This window comes from Oncorhynchus mykiss, chromosome 21, assembly GCF_057628025.1.
Source record: "Oncorhynchus mykiss isolate SJ-2025 chromosome 21, ASM5762802v1, whole genome shotgun sequence".
Lineage (NCBI taxonomy): Eukaryota > Metazoa > Chordata > Actinopteri > Salmoniformes > Salmonidae > Oncorhynchus > Oncorhynchus mykiss.
The window spans coordinates 4090417-4109914 of NC_143042.1; positions in this window are offsets into that span (position 1 = coordinate 4090417).

Consider the following 19498-nt stretch of genomic DNA (forward strand, 5'->3'; position numbering starts at 1 on the left):
TAGGCTTGTGTCACTGGGAAGCTCGCGGCTGTGCTTCCCTTTGTAGTCTGTAATAGTTTGCAAGCCCTGCCACATCCGACGAGTGTCGGAGCCGGTGTAGTATGATTTGTTTGTCTGGAAGCAAGACGTCGGTGTCCATGACGTGACTGGTTTTACTTTTGTAGTCCGTGATTGTTTGTAGACCCTGCCGCATACGTCTCATGTTTGAGCCGTTGAATTGCAACTCCACTTTGTCTCTATACTCACATTTTGCCTATTTGATTGCCTTGCAGAGGGAGTAACTACACTGTTTGTATTCGGCTATATTCCCAATCGCCTTTCCATGGTTAAATGCTGTGGTTTGAGCTTTCAGTTTTGTGTAAAAGCCACCATTCATCCACGGTTTCTGGTTAGGGTAGGTTTTAATAGTCACAGTGGGTACAACCACTCCTATACACTTCCTTATAAACTCACTCACCGAGTCAGCGTATACGTCAATATTATTCTCTGAGGCTACCGGGAACATATCCCAGTCCGCGTGATTAAAACAATCTTGAAGCGTGGATTCCGATTGGTCAGACCAGCGTTGAATATTACGTAGTACGGGTCCATTCTGTTTGAGTTTCTGCCTATAGGAAGGGAGGAGCAAAATGGAGTCGTTGTTAGATTTGCCGAAAGGAGGGCGGGGGAGAGCCTTGTCTGCTTCGCGGAAGTTAGATTAACAGTGATCCAGCGTCTTACCAGCACGTGTGCTACAGACAATATGCTGATAAAATGTAGGTAGCCTTGTTCTCAAATGAGCTTTGTTAAAGTCCCCAGCTACAATAAATGCAGCCTGAGGATATATGGTTTCTAGTTTGCATAAAGTCCAGTGAAGTTCCTTGAGGGCCGTCGTGGTATCTGGTAGAGGGGGGATTTACACGGCTGTGACAATAACGGAACATAATTCTCTTGGGAGATAATATGGTCAGCATTTGATTGTGAGGAATTCTAGGTCAGGTGAACAAAAGGACTTGAATTCCTGTATGTTGTTACAATTACACCATGAGTCGTTAATCATGAAACATACACCACCGCTCTTCTTCTTCCCGGAGAGATGTTTATTCCTGTCGGCGCATTGCGCCAAGAATCCAGATGGCTTTATCAACTCCGACAGCATATCCCCAAAGAGCCATGTTTCCGTGAAACAGAGTATGTTACAATCCCTGATGTCTCTCTGGAAAGCAACCCTTGCCCTTATTTCGTCAACCTGGTTATCTAGGGACCGGACATTAGCGAGTAATATACTCAGAAGAGGTGGGTGGTGTTTGCGACTCTGAAGTCTCACCAGAAGACAGCTGTCTTCCTCTTCTCCAGCGGCATTGTTTTGTGTCAGCCTCTGGGATCAATTCAGATGCCCTGGGTGGAGCGGACAAAGGATCCGCTTCGGGAAAGTCCTATTCCTGGTCGTAGACCTGGTATGTTGACGTCGCTCTGATATCCAATAGTTCTTCCCGGCTATATGTAATAACACTTAAGATTTTCTGGGCTAACAATGTAAGAAATAATACATTAAAAAAACAAAATACTGCACAGTTTCATAAGGACTAGAAGCGAGGCAGCCCTCTCTATCGGCACCATCTTAATTGATGTAAATATTGTAGATCACTAATGTTTGCTGCATCGTACAGGCCACCATTTTTTTTTTCTTCAATCACATGTCATTTAGGGGCCTACATTCCACTGCCATCATCTTCACCTTACATAGTAGCCCTGGAGAAAATCTTTGGACAACAGTCATCCAAGTTCATGATTGTCCTACTTTTCACTCGTTGTGATGACCATGATGGTGAAACAATACAATACTGCCGACAATTACAAAATGTGTAAATCATGGAAAGGTGATAGTCAGTTATGGTTCGGCCAATAGTGTAAGGCCAATAGTATTCATAACCAACCATAAAATGTCTATTTAAATATTCCCACGCTTTACTTCAGAAAATCAAGAAAGGTGAAGTTGTAACCTGATTTCTCTTCCCTTTCACCAGGAATGTTTTCCTGATTCATTTTCCTCTGAATCTCTCTATCTACCTCTTCCTATTTCCTCATTGTATGTTTCTCCTCCATTTCCAGCGACTACGTCATCAATCTTCTCGATCAGCTCAACACCTTGACTTTTATTCTTCTCTCTGTTGTTGAATGCATGGAATCTGTCACCACAGCGTTGAATCAGTTCACAAATCATCAGATGACTGCTGAGTACATTGTCTTGTATTGTTTCACCATCATGGTCATCACAACGAGTGAACAGCAGTACGGACATGAACTTGGAGGACTGTTGTCCAAAGATTTTCTTCAGGGCTACTATGTAAGGTGAAGATGAAGGTAGATGTCACCTGTACTCACTCTCCAGCCTCGAGGTCAGCTCGTTATGGCGCACACCTGTCACCGTTGTTAAGCCCATCAGCGCATTATGACACTCACCTGGACTCCATCACCTCCTTGATTACCTGCTCTATATATGTCACTCCCTTCGGTTCCTTCCCCAGGTGTCATTGTTTCTGTTCCAGTGTCATGTCTGTGCGTTGTTTGGGTTTCATGTATTATTTTGTGTTTATTTACACTCCCTCCCTGAACTTGCTTCCCAACTCTCTGCTCACATCGTTACAGAATGACACCTCACCAAAGGAAAGTATCAGCAAGTGTTTTTTTGTTTTGGAGGAATGTCGGGTCCTGGTGTCAGAACCAGAGCTACCTGGGAGGCCTCAGCCGGTTTGTCGGATTCCCATGCCTCGGCAGGATTGATGGGTTTCCATACTTCAGTTGGTTCGACAGGCTGCCATCGATAGACTCCCGTATGCTCTTTCTCCGGCGCTCTCGGTCGCCATGCTCCCTCGCCTCAGCTGGATCAACAGGTTCCCCCCCCCCTTAGCAGAGGTGACCGGTCTGCTCCTGTCTCCCAGGATCGTCATCTTGGTCGGCGTCATGCGACTGGAGCCGTGCGTCGGGGAGGGGGTACTGTCACGTGTGTTCCCTCTCCGGCGTCTAGGTCACCAGGCTGCTCGTTATGGTGCACACCTGTCACCATTGTTACACGCATCAGCACATTATGACACTCACCTGGACTCCATCACCTCCCTGATTACCTGCCCTATATGTGAATGACCTTTGGTTCCTTCCCCAGGTGTCATTGTTTCTGTTCCAGTGTCATGTCTGCAATGTTTGTTTCCTGTGTATGTATTATGTTGTGTTTATTTATTAAGACACTCACTCCCTGAACTAGCTTCCCAACTCTTTGCGCACATTGTTACAGTAAGCCCCTAAATGGCATGTGATTGAATAAAAATAAAAATCATGGCCTGCACGATGCAGAAAACTTTAGTGATCTACAATATTTACATAAATTACCTTGTCTATAGAAATGTATACAGTCAAAAGTTTGGACACTCATTCAAGGGTTTTTCTTTATTTGTATTATTTTATTGTAGAATAATAGTGAAGATATCAAAAGACGAAATAACACATATGGAATCATGTAGTAACCAAAAAGTGGTAAACAAATCAAAATATATTTAAAAGTAGCCACCCTTTGCTTTGATAACAGCTTTGCACACTCTTGGCATTCTCTCAACCAGCTTCATGAGGAATGCTTTTCCAACGATCTTGAAGGAGTTCCCACATATAATGAGCAATCGTTGGCTGCTTTTCCTTCACTCTGCGGTCCAACTCACCCCAAACCATCTCGATTGGGTTGAGGTTGGGTGATTGTGGAGGCCAGGTCATCTGATGCAGCACCATCACTCTCCTTCTTGGTCAAATGGCCCTTACAAATCCTGGAGGTGTGTTTGGGTCATTGTCTTGTTGAAAAACAAATGATAGTCCCACTAAGCGCAAACTAGATGGGATGGCGTATCGCTGCAGAATGCTGTAGTAGCCATGCTGGTTCTGTGTGCCTTGAATTCTAAATATTCTAAATATTGTCAACAGCAAAGCTCCCCCACAACATCACACCTCCTCCTCCATGCTTCACGGTGGGAACCACACAGGCGGAGATCATCCGTTCACGTACTCTGCGTCTCACAAAGACACGGAGGTTGGAATCAAAAATGTCAAATTAGACTCGTCAGATCAAAGGACATGTTTCCACCGGTTTACTGTTCATTGGTCCTGTTTCTTGGCCCAAACAAGTCTCTTCTTATTATTGATGTCCTTTAGTAGTGGTTTGTTTGCAGCAATTCCACCATGAAGGGCTGATTCACGCAGTTTGAACAGTTGATGTTGAGATGTGTTGTAAAGGCTTTCCTCCTCTTCGTCTGAAGAGGAGAGGCGAGAAGGATCGGAGGACCAATATGTGGCGTGGTAAGTGTCCATGGTTCTTTTAATAAGAAATACTTAACATGAACACAACTGAATACAAAAACAATAAACGTGAAAACTAACAAAAACCAAAACAGTACCGTGTGGTGAAAAACACAGACACGGAAACAAACACCCACAAACACACAGTGAAACCCAGGCTACCTAAGTATGATTCTCAATCAGAGATAACTGATGACACCTGCCTCTGATTGAGAACCATACTAGGCCGAAACATAGAAATCCCCAAATCATAGAAAAACAAACAGACTGCCCACCCCAACTCACGCCCTGACCATACTAAATAACAACAAAACAAAGGAAATAAAGGTCAGAACGTGACATGTGTCTGTTACTTGAACTCTGTGAAGCAGTTATTTGGGCTGCAATCTGAGGCTGGTAACTCTAATGAGCTTATTCTCTGCAACAGAAGTAACTCTGGGTCTTCCTCTCCTGAGGTGGTCCTCATGAGAGCCAGTTTCATCATAGTGGTTGATGTTTTTTTGCGACTGCACTTGAAGAAACTTTCAATGTTCTTGACATTTTCCAGTTTGACTGACCTTCATGTCTTAAATTAATGATGGGCTGTCATTTCTCTTTGCTTATTTGAACTATTCTTGCCATAATATGGACTCTGTCTTTTTCCAAATAGGGCTGTCTTCTGTATACAACCCTTACCTTGTCACAACACAACTGATTGTCTCAAACGCAATAAGAAGGAAAGAAATTCCACAAATAACATTTTAACAAGGCACGCCTGTTAATTGAAATGCATTCCAGGTGACTACCTCATGAAGCTAGTTGAGAGAATGCCAAGAGTGTGCAAAGCTGTCATCAAGGCAAAGGGTGGCTACTTTGAAGAATCTCAATTATAAAATATATTTTGATTTGTTTAACACTTTTTTGGTCACTACATGATTCCGTATGTGTTACTTCATAGTTTTGATGTAGTCATTATTATTCTGCAATGTAGAAAATAGTAAAGGTAGTGATTTCAAACAACAGAAGGGGATGTCGAGACAGTAAGACATGGCCCTTTTGATTTCCTACATCCTCAGGGGTAGCAGCTTGGGGGGTGTCCGATGTAAATTTATAGACCGGGGTGGCGGGACCTTTAGCATATGCGCTGATTAGAAATAACATTGTTTAACCCTAGGGGGCTGTCTCGCCATATTGTATTATTTCTGGGGTGTTTGACTTCTTAGCCCCCACATCCTCTGGGGGGTGATGAGATAAATTTGAATTTGAAAGACATGTGTGTTAATGAATCGAAAGTGCCCATTTTAAGAGACGCCATCACACTTTTTGGTGGGTGGTAGGCAGATATCTGTACATACCGTGTATGATAGTGCAAACCTTGGTTTCAAACGACCCCTGCAGAGAGAGAGAGAAGGCCTTGAGTGCAGATGCCTGGGCATTGTTGAACACACACCCCCTACCCTTTTTGTTTTTGAAACACACACACACACACGCACGCACATGGCTTTTCCGTAAAAAGACCGGGGTGAGAGAGAAAACGAGAGCTTACAATTTTAAAACCATTTAATTTAATTCAAAATATTAAGTACATACAGTTTAAAGCATGTCATAATGAATTACACCTTTTTACTATTCCTTTCTTACAGATAAAGGTTCTGGTTAGCCCTGACCATTATCCGTATCCAATTCACCATCGCCATGCCGGGCTCTCATGCACACTCCATCAAAGCTCCGTAAGTTTTTACTCCATGGGTAGATAATCCATCGGGCATGTAGGTCCTGGGTATGTCTTAAGGATAGACGTGGCCAGCGCCGTAATTGTTCACGATTTTGGAAAAGACTGTCCAGCTTATTCATCAGGGTTATGAATATGGGATAAGCACTCCATTTAAAGCTAAACAATGACATAAAAAAGTTGACATCCATGCATGCCTTGGAAGATACATGAGAACTGACAGACTTTGTCGCATCTCCACTATATCTGTCATGTTACTGTGGTCTTTTTAAAAGTCAATAAACGTGTGTAGATTGTACACTTTTGTTTTCCAGTAGATTTGTTTAAGCCCACCAAGAAACACCTGATTTATCCCACAGCATTAATTAATAAGATGTGTAAAAAATGAATCTGTTTAAGTCATAAGTAAAGGCCTTTCATAAAGAGGCTGTCATGATTGACTTTGGCACATATTTAACACGTATTGCTTGTTACAGAAGACTACTGTTGTACATTGAATATCCATTCATCCCTGTTACACCTTTATGTTTTGGCTCTCTATGTCTGTACATAGTGTGAAATGTGGTTTCACTACAGTTATTACACCCTAAACCTGAATCTGAAATTACCTTTAGGATCTTTCTTACCCTCTATTACTTTGGGCTTCTAATCTCCCTCTTTCAAAATACCCCTGGTGCACATGCACCGAACATCCAGAGGCTGGAGCCACCTGGAAGCTCAGTGCATGTACATATAAAGATAACTAAATAGGAAACTCCACATTGTGTTAGGACAAGAAACATTATTTAGATGGTTGTTTTATTGTTGCTGAAAGCTTGAAATGTACATAATGCGAAGGGACCTTGTTTCTAACACCCAATGCAGAGACATACACCCACACACACACCCACACACCCACACACACACACACACACACACACACACACACACACACACACACACACACACACATACACACACTCCCCCTCCCAGACATTCCTGCATCATAGACAACAACCCTAAGGGCAATAAAATAGGGGGTGTGGGGCTGTTCTCTTTCAAATGTTCAAACACAGACCCCCCCCCCCCAGTTCAATCAGGTACCTACCCATCAATCATCATGACAACTTCAAAGGCCTAGATGCAATATATGCATAAATTAGCACACCCTCTAACGCGTGAGAACAGGAACAGGATGCCCATATATGGGCATAAGCAAGTGATCAGTTCCCGCCAGGATGTCCTGACCGGATGCCCAAATATGGGCATGCACACGTCATCCTGACGTAGGGTCATAAATCATACGTTTGACGTGTGCCGTCTACTTTATTCTCTCTCCCAGTACATCACTGGGGCCAAGCTTCCTGCTATCCAGGACCTCTATACCAGGCATGGTCAGAGGAAGGCCCTAAAAATGGTCAAAGACTCCAGCCACCTTAGTCATAGACTGTTCTCTCTGCTACCACACGGCAAGTGGTACCGGAGCACCAAGTCTAGGTCCAAGAGGCTTCTAAACAGCTTCTACTTCCAAGCCATAAGACTCCTGAACATCTAATCAAATGGCTACACAGACTATTTGCATTGTCCCTGCCCCCTTTTTACACCACTGCTGTTGTTATAATCTATGCATAGTCATTTTAATAACTCCGCCTACATGTACATAATACCTCAACTAACCGGTGTCCCCCGAACATTGACTCTGTACCGGTACCCCCTGTATATAGTCTTGCTATTGTTATTTTACTGCTGCTCTTTAATTACATATTACTTTTATATCTTATTCTTATTCATATTTCTTTAACTATATTATTGGTTAGGGGCTCGTAAGTAAGCATTTCACTGTAAGGTACACCTTAGTGCAGGAAAGAAGAAGGGTAAAACTAACCTGTCTCACGACGGTCTAAACCAACCCGCGTTCCCTATTAGTTGTATTCGGCGTATGTAACTAATAACATTTGATTTGATTTGGAATAGGGACTGTATGTGTTTGGTTTTGGATGTTCTTATAGATCTCAGATACTGGTAAATAGAGCAGGCATATCCTTAGGCTAGTTGTTATTCACTAGTTGATGTGACCTCTGAATCACTGTCAGAGACATGCAAGGCCAATTGCAACCACTGTTGGCCACCATTTTATCTGCAAGTAATCTCTAGTTAAACCATAAATAAAATCACCTGCACAGCTGATCTCAATTGCTTCCAAAATGTCCTGCTTCCTAAAAGCCGAGGTACGTATGAGGTTGGTGTTAACTTAGTCCTTCTTCGTCCAAAAATGTTTCCAAGACCTGTATAATATTCGGTAGAAACAAAACCTGGAAATTGAACAGACTATTAAGGTTATTACATTTTTGACAATCAATCGGTACAATTGAAATAAAGTAATTTCTCCTCTTATGTACCAGTACATCCTTTTAGGGATAGGGGGCAGCATTTTCACTTTGGATGAATTGCGTGCCCATAGTGAACCTACCCTGCCCCAAATGCTAATATATGTATATTATTATTACTATTGGATAGTAAACACTCTGAAGTTTCTAAAACTGTTTGAATTATGTCTGTGAGTATAACAGAACTCATAGGGCAGGCAAATTTCCAAACAGGAAGTGGAAATTCTGGGGCTGGTTGATTTTCAACTCATCGCCTATTCACATCCCAATAAGATATGGATCTGTTCGCACTTCCTACACCTTCCACTAGATGTCAACAGTCAGTAGAACGTGGAATGAAGCCTCTAGTGTGATGTGGGGCCGGATGGGAGGGGAATGAGTCAGTGGTCTGGCAGAATGCCAGTTCCTGGTTATGCGCAGTACTCATTATATTGTGTTGTGCCTTGTGTTCCATTACTCTGTAGACAAAAACGAATGCTCCGGTTGGAACGTTATTGGATATATATGATAATAACATCCTGAAGATTGATTCTCTACTTAGTTTGACCAGTTTATTCGACCTGGAATATAACTTTTTGAAGTTTTCGTCCGAGTTTGCCTGGACCAGCGCCAGTTTTTGGACATGTGAACTAAACGTGCTAGCAAAAGTAGCTAATTGGACACTAGTAATGGACATTATGGAGCAAAACAACGATTTATTGCGGAACTATGACTCCTTGCTGTCACGTTCTGACCATCGTTTGTGTGTGTTTTCCTTGTTTTAGTGTTGGTCAGGACGTGAACTGGGTGGGCATTCTATGTTGGATGTCTTGTTTGTCTATTTCTATGTCTGGCCTGATATGGTTCTCAATCAGAGGCAGGTGTTAGTCATTGTCTCTGATTGGGAACCATATTTAGGTAGCCTGGGTTTCACTGTGTGTTTGTGGGTGATTGTCCTTAGTGTTAGTTTGCACCAGTTTAGGCTGTTTCGGTTTTCATTACGTTTATTATTTTGCACTGTTTGTATTTAGATTCGTGTTGCTATAGTCACAATAAACATGGATCGTAATCTACACGCCGCATTTTGGTCCGACTCTCCTTCTCATAAAGAAAACCGTTACAGAATCACCCACCACAAAAGGACCAAGCAGCGTGTCAACAGGCAGGAGCAGCGCGAGGAGACGCGCAATAAGGATTTCTGGACATGGGAGGAAATCCTCGACGGGAGAGGACCCTGGGCTAAACCAGGGGAGTGTAGCCGCACTAAGGTGCAGCGGGAGAAGAAACAACAGGAACAGCCCAAGGAGGAGTACAGTATGGAGTATACTACTTGGGAGGAGATCGACAGGTGGGCGGCCGACCCAGGGAGAGTGCCGGAGCCCGCCTGGGATTCGCTGGAGCAGTGCAAGGAAGGTTACCGTAGAATGGAGGCGGTGAAAGCAGAGAGGCGCTGGTATGAGAAGGCAGCACGGCGACGCGGATGGAAGCCTGAGAGGCAGCCCCAAAAATTTCTTGGGGGGGGGCTAACAGGGAGTATGGCTATGCCAGGTAGGAGACCTGGGCAGACTCCCTGTGCTTACCGGGGGGCTAGAGAGACCGGACAGGCACCGTGTTATGCAGTGGTGCGCACGGTGTCTCCAGTGCAGGTGCATAGCCCGGTGCGGTATATTCCAGCTCCGCGTGTCTGCCGGGCTAGATTGAGCGTCGAGCCTAATGCCATGAAGCCGGCTCTACGCAGCTGGTCCCCAGTGCGTCTCCTTGGGCCGGTTTACATGGCACCAGCCTTGCGCTCGGTGTCTCCGGTTCGCCTGCATAGTCCACACTGGCAGGGCGACCGTGAGCATTCAACCAGGTAAGGTTGGGCAGGCTCGGTGCTCAAGAGCTCCAGTGCGCCTGCACGGTCCGGTTTTTCCAGTACCACCTCCACACCCCAGCCCTCCGGTAGCAGCTCCCTGCACCAGGCTTCCTGTGCGTGTCCTCGGCCCAGTACCACCAGTGCCAGCACCACGCATCAGGCCTACAGTGCGCCTCGCCTGTCCAGCGCTGCCAGAGCCTCCCTCCTCTTCAGCGCTGTCGGAGTCTCCCGCCTGTTTAGCGCTGTCAGAGCTTTCCGCCTCTACAGCGCTGCCGGAGTCTCCCGCCTGTTCGGAACTGCCAGTTTGCAAGGAGCTGCCAGTTTGCAAGGAGCTGCCAGTTTGCAAGGAGCTGCCAGTCTGTATGGAGCTGCCAGTCTGTATGGAGCTGCCAGTCTGTATGGAGCTGCCAGTCTGCATGGAGCTGCCAGTCTGCAAGGAGCTGCCAGTCTGCAAGGAGCTGCCAGTCTGCAAGGAGCCGCCAGAGCTGCCTTTCTGCAGGATGCCGCCAAAGCTGCCAGTCTGCAAGGAGCCGCCAGAGCTGCCAGTCTGCAAGGAGCCGCCAGAGCTGCCAGTCTGCAAGGAGCCGCCAGAGCTGCCAGTTAGCATGGAGCAGCCAGAGCCGCCAGTCAGCATGGAGCAGCCAGGGCCGCCAGTCAGCATGGAGCAGCCAGGGCCGCCAGTCAGCATGGAGCAGCCAGGGCCGCCAGTCAGCATGGAGCAGTCAGTCAGCATGGAGCAGCCGGAGCAGCCAGTCAGCATGGAGCAGCCAGAGCAGCCAGTCAGCATGGAGCAGCCAGAGCTGCCAGTCAGCATGGAGCAGCCAGTCAGCATGGAGCAGCCAGAGCTGCCAGTCAGCATGGAGCAGCCAGTCAGCACGGAGCAGCCAGAGCTGTCAGTCGACCAGACTCTTCCAGATCTGCCAGTCGACCAGACTCTTCCAGATCTGCCAGTCGACCAGACTCTTCCAGATCTGCCAGTCGTCCAGACTCTTCCAGATCTGCCAGTCGACCAGACTCTTCCAGATCTGCCAGTCGACCAGACTCTTCCAGATCTGCCAGTCGACCAGACTCTTCCAGATCTGCCAGTCGACCAGACTCTTCCAGATCTGCCAGTCGACCAGACTCTCCCAGATCCGCCAGTCGACCAGACTCTCCCAGATCCGCCAGTCGACCAGACTCTCCCAGATCCGCCAGTCGACCAGACTCTTCCGGATCCGCCAGTCGACCAGACTCTTCCGGATCCGCCAGTCGACCAGACTCTTCCGGATCCGCCAGTCGACCAGACTCTTCCGGATCCGCCAGCCGACCAGACTCTTCCGGAACCGCCAGCCGACCAGACTCTTCCGGAACCGCCAGCCGACCAGACTCTTCCGGAACCGCCAGCCAGCCAGGATCTGCCGGATCCAACCACCTGCCTGAGCTTCCTCTCAGTGCTGAGCTTCCTCTCAGTGCTGAGCTTCCTCTCAGTGCTGAGCTACCCATCAGTCCCGAGCTACCTCTGTCCCGAGCTGCCCCTCTGTCCCGAGCGGTCTTTAAGGAGGGTAACCTATCTAGGGACGCTAAGGAGGTGGACTAAAACTGTTATGGAGTGGGGTCCACGTCCAGCGCCAGAGCCGCCACCGCGGACAGATGCCCACCCACACCCTCCCCCATAGGTTTAAGTTGTGCGTCCGGAGTCCGAACCTTGGAGGGGGGGTACTGTCACGTTCTGACCATCGTTTGTGTGTGTTTTCCTTGTTTTAGTGTTGGTCAGGACGTGAACTGGGTGGGCATTCTATGTTGGATGTCTTGTTTGTCTATTTCTATGTCTGGCCTGATATGGTTCTCAATCAGAGGCAGGTGTTAGTCATTGTCTCTGATTGGGAACCATATTTAGGTAGCCTGGGTTTCACTGTGTGTTTGTGGGTGATTGTCCTTAGTGTTAGTTTGCACCAGTTTAGGCTGTTTCGGTTTTCATTACGTTTATTATTTTGCACTGTTTGTATTTAGATTCGTGTTGCTATAGTCACAATAAACATGGATCGTAATCTACACGCCGCATATTGGTCCGACTCTCCTTCTCATAAAGAAAACCGTTACACTTGCATTGCATTTGGATGAATGATCATCAAAGGTAAGGGAATATTTATGATGTAATTTCGTATTTCTGTTGACTCCAACATGGTGAAAAAATATATTTATGTCTGAGCACCGTCTCAGATTATTGCATGGTATGCTTTTTTCATAATGTAAAAAAAAAATCTGACACAGTGGTTGCATTAAGAACCAGTGTATCTTTAATTATATGTAAAACATGTATCTTTCGTCAAAGTTTATGATAAGTATTTCTGTTATATGACGTGGCTCTCTGTAATTACTCAGGATATTTTGGAGGCATTTCTGAACATGGCGCCAATGTAAACCGAGATTTGTGGATATAAATATGCATATTATCGAATAAAACATACATGTATTTTGTAACATGATGTCATATGAGTGTCATCTGATGAAGATTATCAAAGGTTAGTGATAAATTGTATCTCTAATTCTGCTTTTGTGACTATCTTTGGCTGGGGAAAATGTCTGTGTGTTTTTTTCTAACATAAATATATGTTGGGTTTTCGCTGTGAAAATCGGACATGATGGGTAGATTAACAAGATGTTTATCTTTCATTTGTTGTATTGGACTTGTTAATGTGTGAAAGTTAAATATTTCAAAAAAATATTTTTGAATTTCCTGAGCTGCCTTTTCAGCGGAATGTTGGGGGGGAGGTTTCGCTAGCGTGTCCCAGACAGGTTAACATTTATTTAGACAAACATTGACAGTTGAAGGACCTAACTGAAGTGACTTTCAATGTGGCATCATCATAGGATGCCACATTTCCAAGTCAATTTGTCAAATTTCTGTCATGCTAGAGCTGCCCCGGTTAACTGTAAGTGCTGTTATTGTGAAGTGACAACGTCTAGGAGCAACAACGGCTCAGCCGCGAAGTGGTAAGCCACACAAGCTCACAGAAAAGGACCACAGAGTGCTGAAGAGTGTAGTGCGTAAAAAACGTCTGTCTTCGGTTGTACTAAACCTGCTCCTGCAGTACAAGGTTAACTAGCCCTGCTATTGCAGTAGAAGGTATACTAGCCCTGCTCCTGCAGTACAAGGTTAACTAGCCCTGCACCTGTAGTAGAAGGTGTACTAGCCCTGCTCCTGCAGTAGAAAGTGTACTTGCCCTGCTCCTGTAGAAGAAGGTGTACTAGCCCTGCTCCTGTAGTAGAAAGTGTACTAGACCTGCTTCTGCAGTACAAGGTTAACTAGCCCTCCTCCTGTAGTAGAAGGTGCACTAGCCCTGCTCCTGCAGTAGAAAGTGTACTTGCCCTGCTCCTGTAGAAGAAGGTGTACTAGTCCTGCTCCTGAACTAAGGTGTACTAGCCCTGTAGAAAGGGTCATAGCCCTGCTCCTGCAGTGGAAGGTATACTAGCCCTGCTCCTGCAGTAGAAGGTGTACTAGTCCTGTAAAAGGTGAACTAGCCCTGCTCCTACAGTAGAAGGTGTTCTAGCCCTGCTCTTGCAGTGGAAGATATACTAGCCTTGCTCCTGCAGTAGGTGTACTAGCCCTGTAGAAGGTGTACTAGCCCTGCTCCTGTAGTAGAAGGTATACTAACCCTACTCCGGCAGTAGGTGTACTAAACCTGTAGAATATGTATTAGCCCTGCTCCTGTAGTAGATGTACTAGCCCTGCTCCTGTAGAAGAAGGTATACTAGCCCTGCTCCTGTAGTAGAAAGTGTACTAGCCCTGCTCCTGTAGTAGAAGGTGTACTAGCCCTGCTCCTGTAGTAGAAGGTGTACTAGCCCTGCTCCTGTAGTAGAAGGTGTACTAGCCCTGCTCCTGCAGTAGAAAGTGTACTTGCCCTGCTCCTGTAGAAGAAGGTGTACTAGTCCTGCTCCTACACTAAGGTGTACTAGCCCTGCTCCCGTAGAAGAAGGTGTACTAGTCCTGCTCCTGCACTAAGGTGTACTAGCCCTGTAGAAAGGGTCCTAGCCCTGCTCCTGCACTGGAAGGTATACTAGACCTGCTCCTGCAGTAGAAGGTGTAATAGACCTGCTCCTGCAGTAGAAGGTGTAATAGACCTGCTCCTGCAGTAGAAGGTGTAATAGACCTGCTCCTGTAGAAGAAGGTATACTAGCCCTGCTCCTGTAGAAGAAGGTATACTAGCCCTGCTCCTGCAGTAGAAGGTATACTAGACCTGCTCCTGCAGTAGAAGGTATACTAGTCCTGCTCCTGAACTAAGGTGTACTAGCCCTGCTCCTGCAGTAGAAAGTGTACTTGCCCTGCTCCTGTAGAAGAAGGTGTACTAGTCCTGCTCCTGCAGTAGAAAGTGTACTTGCCCTGCTCCTGTAGAAGAAGGTGTACTAGTCCTGCTCCTGAACTAAGGTGTACTAGCCCTGTAGAAAGGGTCCTAGCCCTGCTCCTGCAGTGGAAGGTATACTAGCCCTGCTCCTGCAGTAGAAGGTATACTAGTCCTGCTCCTGCAGTAGAAGGTGTAATAGACCTGCTCCTGCAGTAGAAGGTATACTAGCCCTGCTCCTGCAGTAGAAGGTATACTAGCCCTGCTCCTGCAGTAGAAGGTGTAATAGACCTGCTCCTGCAGTAGGTGTAATAGACCTGCTCCTGCAGTAGAAGGTATACTAGCCCTGCTCCTGCAGTAGAAGGTGTAATAGACCTGCTCCTGCAGTAGAAGGTGTACTAGCCCTGCTCCTGCAGTAGAAGGTGTAATAGACCTGCTCCTGCAGTAGAAGGTGTACTAGTCCTGTAGAAAGGGTCCTAGCCCTGCTCCTGCAGTAGAAGGTATACTAGCCCTGCTCCTGCAGTGGAAGGTGTAATAGACCTGCTCCTGCAGTAGAAGGTGTAATAGACCTGCTCCTGCAGTAGAAGGTGTAATAGACCTGCTCCTGCAGTAGAAGGTATACTAGCCCTGCTCCTGCAGTAGAAGGTATACTAGCCCTGCTCCTGCAGTAGAAGGTATACTAGCCCTGCTCCTGCAGTAGAAGGTGTAATAGACCTGCTCCTGCAGTAGAAGGTGTAATAGACCTGCTCCTGCAGTAGAAGGTATACTAGCCCTGCTCCTGCAGTAGAAGGTGTACTAGCCCTGCTCCCGTAGAAGAAGGTATACTAGTCCTGCTCCTGAACTAAGGTGTACTAGCCCTGTAGAAAGGGTCCTAGCCCTGCTCCTGCAGTGGAAGGTTTACTAGCCCTGCTCCTGCAGTAGAAGGTATACTAGCCCTGCTCCTGCAGTAGAAGGTGTAATAGACCTGCTCCTGCAGTAGAAGGTATACTAGCCCTGCTCCTGCAGTAGAAGGTATACTAGCCCTGCTCCTGCAGTAGAAGGTGTAATAGACCTGCTCCTGCAGTAGAAGGTATACTAATCATGCTCCTGCAGTAGAAGGTGTACTAGCCCTGTAGATGGTGTACAAACCCTGCTCCTGCAGTAGAAGGTGTACTAGCCCTGTAGATGGTGTACAAACCCTGCTCCTGCAGTAGAAGTTTTACTAGTCCTGCTCCTGCAGTAGAAGGTTTACTAGCCCTGTAGATGGTGTACAAACCCTGCTCCTGCAGTAGAAGGTGTACTAGCCCTGTAGATGGTGTACAAACCCTGCTCCTGCAGTAGAAGTTTTACTAGTCCTGCTCCTGCAGTAGAAGGTTTACTAGCCCTGTAGATGGTGTACAAACCCTGCTCCTGCAGTAGAAGGTGTACTAGCCCTGTAGATGGTGTACAAACCCTGCTCCTGCAGTAGAAGTTTTACTAGTCCTGCTCCTGCAGTAGAAGGTTTACTAGCCCTGTAGAATGTGTACAAGCCCTGCTCCTGCAATAGAAGGTGTACTAGCCCGCTCCTGCAGCAGATGTTGTACTAGCCCTGTAGAAGGTGTACTAGCCCTGCTCCTGCAGTAGAAGGAATACTAGTCCTGCTCCTGAAGTAGGTGCACTAGCCTTGTAAAAGGTGTACTAGCCCTGCTCCTTTAGTAGAATGTATACTAGCCCTGCTCCTTTAGTAGAATGTATACTAGCCCTGCTCCTTTAGTAGAATGTATACTAGCCCTGCTCCTGCTCTAGAATGTGTACTAGCCCTTCTCTTGCACTAGAATGTTTACTAGCCCTGCATTGTTCTCCTAGACTTGGCACTTCCTATACCACATGCTGTGTGGTAGCAGAGAGAACAGTCTATGACTAGGGTGGCTGGAGTCTTTGACAGTAGAAGCTTTATTAGCCCTGCTCCTGTAGTACCTGTACCAGCCCTGTTCCTACAGTAAAAGGTGTACTCAAATAAAATCTAATCAATGTTTATTTGTCACGTGCGCCGAATACAACAGACCTTACAGTGAAATGCTTACTTACAGGCTATAACCAATAGTGCAAAAAAGGTGTTAGGTCAACAATAGGTAAATAAAGAAATAAAACAACAGTAAAAAGACACTGAAAAATAACAGTAGCGAGGGTATATACAGTAGAGGCTATATACAGTAGAGAGGCTATATACAGTAGAGAGGCTATATACAGTAGAGGCTATATACAGTATAGAGGCTATATACAGTAGTGAGGCTATATACAGTAGCGAGGCTACATACAGGCACCGGTTAGTCAGGCTGATTGAGGTAGTATGTACATGTAGATATGGTTAAAGTGACTATGCATATATGATATTCAGAGAGTAGCAGTAGCGTAAAAGAGGGTTTGGCGGGTGGTGGGTGGCGGGTGGCGGGACACAATGAAGATATCCCGGTTAGCCAATGTGCGGGGCACTGTTTGGCCGGGCCAATTGAGGTAGTATGTCCATGAATGTAATGTTAAAGTGACTATGCATATATGAAAAACAGAGAGTAGCAGCAGCGTAAAAGAGGGGGGTTGGGGGGGGCACAGAATGCAAAAAGTCCGGGTAGCCATTTGATTACATGTTCTGGAGTCTTATGGCTTGGGGGTAAAAACTGTTGAGATGCATTTTTCTCCTAGACTTGGTGCTTCCGGTACCACTTGCTGTGTGGTGGTAGAGAGAACAGTCTATGACTAGGGTGGCTGGAGTCTTTGACTATTTTTAGGGCCTTCCTCTGACATTGCCTGGTATACAGGTCCTGGATGGCAGGAAGCTTGGTCCCAGTGATGTACTGGCCCGTACGCACTATCCTCTGTAGTGATTTGCGTTCTGAGGCCGAGCAGTTGAGGGGCTCCTGTGTTGAGGATCAGCGTGGCGGATGTGTTGTTACCTACCTGTTAAGAGATTTTATCAAAGTTTAACATGAATGATTAAATAATTATACTCAGAAACTTAACCATTAGGGATTAGAGGTTATGTAGCATGAACAAGGAGTAATGAAACATAATAAACACGATTCCAACTATAGGTTGGAGAGGAAGGCATGTGTGTGTGTCTAAAGTAATCAAAGAGAATCCTTAACTTATGTTTGAACCGCCCCGGCTATAACTCTGTGCCGATCAAATAAGACAGCGAGAGCCTCTCCAGGTTTTTCGTATCTGGAACTGTCTGCTAAGTGGTAATAAACTATGGTGAGACTTCAGGAGTTAATCCAGATATATTGTGTGTCATGTATGTGCGCTAGTAAGTTGGAATGAACTTTGGAACCTGCTTTGTCCTGGTCGAGAGGAGGAGATACATTTTATAACCTATGACGTCATATGTGATATATAAGCTGTTGTACATGGTTCTATGGGCAGCGCGCTCCGAGAAGAAACACTATTGGCTAATTTTGATAGACTGGTCTCTGTCTATTTCATGCAAATAAGGATCTTACAAATTCTTAGAAACAGACAGAAGGATTTTAATTGAATTGGTTAATGAACACATATAGGAATTGTTAAATTCCTTTGACAATTTGGTCCTTCGAGCGGATTTCCAAAAATCTCTCCCTGTAGTCCAAAAACCATGCACGGGCGGGTCATTGACCCGTAAATTAAAGACCTGGCCCCTGAATTGGGGTTCAAAGATATATATAATATCTAAGGCCGACAGATACGGTGACGGAATCTCACGAACATTGCTTTTCCCAGTCTACAAGACGACGGTAAATGGTCTTTATTCTCGAATTTGGGGGGAATGTTTTAAGATATCTTTGATTTGGTGTTCTAAAAATGTTTAGAATTGATCAATAATAGGAGCTTCATTATTCCAAACAGATAAACAGGGTTTTGTATGACCAATATACACAGTTGTAACAGGTCCGCGATGACCTGAGGTAAGGTGCGCTACCATAAATAAAACTAAACTTAATAACAGATGCATGTTCGCCCGAGATTAAGCCGGGATACTAAATGAGTGTTGTTAGGTAGGACGGAGGTAATGGAAAAAGGAACTAACAAGATAATTTAACCTACTCAACACTTGGATAGTGTCCAAAAAGGAGGAGAGGGAAGCCTAAAGTAGTGAAGGGAGATACGAGATATTGGTGTACTTTACAAATCCTCAGACACAACCTGAAATAAGAGGTTAACTAGGGATTTACGACCCCTGGGTAATGGTTTATAGTTCTATAGGTAAGACCTAATATCCGATCGACCATCAACGCTATAGATAAAGTTTCCAGAAAGGAGAAAACACAAATAGAAATCTATACACATAGATTGTAAACATTAAAGAGACACACACATAGTCAGGCAGGCAGGAGAACAACCATAATGACTAGGTAATGGTAAACAGCACATACATAGATCATAGAAATATATACACCTAGATTGTGAGAACATACTGTAGAATATAACTATAGTAATTGGATAGCGGTAGAAAAGAACACACACATAGAAGGTAAAAATCACATATACATAGAAGAAGATGAGACAGAAAAAGGATTGAGCGGCTGTAAAAGGTAAAGGGGAACACCAGGACAGGGGGCAGCGGTGGTTTTACAGTGGGCTGTAGATAGAGAGAGAGAGTAAGGAGAATCCTCGCTGGGGAAATGCTTGAACCTTTGAATTGAGCTATTTTTGGGGAATTGTCTCGGTGCATCCCTATGGTCAATACGGATGCATAGGAACACAGAGGTTTCAAAATAAGTGTCACTTCCTGATTGGATTTTTCTCAGGCTTTCGCCTGCAATATCAGTTCTGTTATACTCACAGACAATATTTTTACAGTTTTGGAAACTTTTGAGTTTTTTCTATCCTAAGCTGTCAATTATATTCATATTCTAGCATCTGGTCCTGAGAAATAGGCCGTTTACTTTGCGAACGTTATTTTTCCAAAAATAAAAATAGTGCCCCCTAGCTTCAAGAAGTTAAATTGAGAGAGTAATTA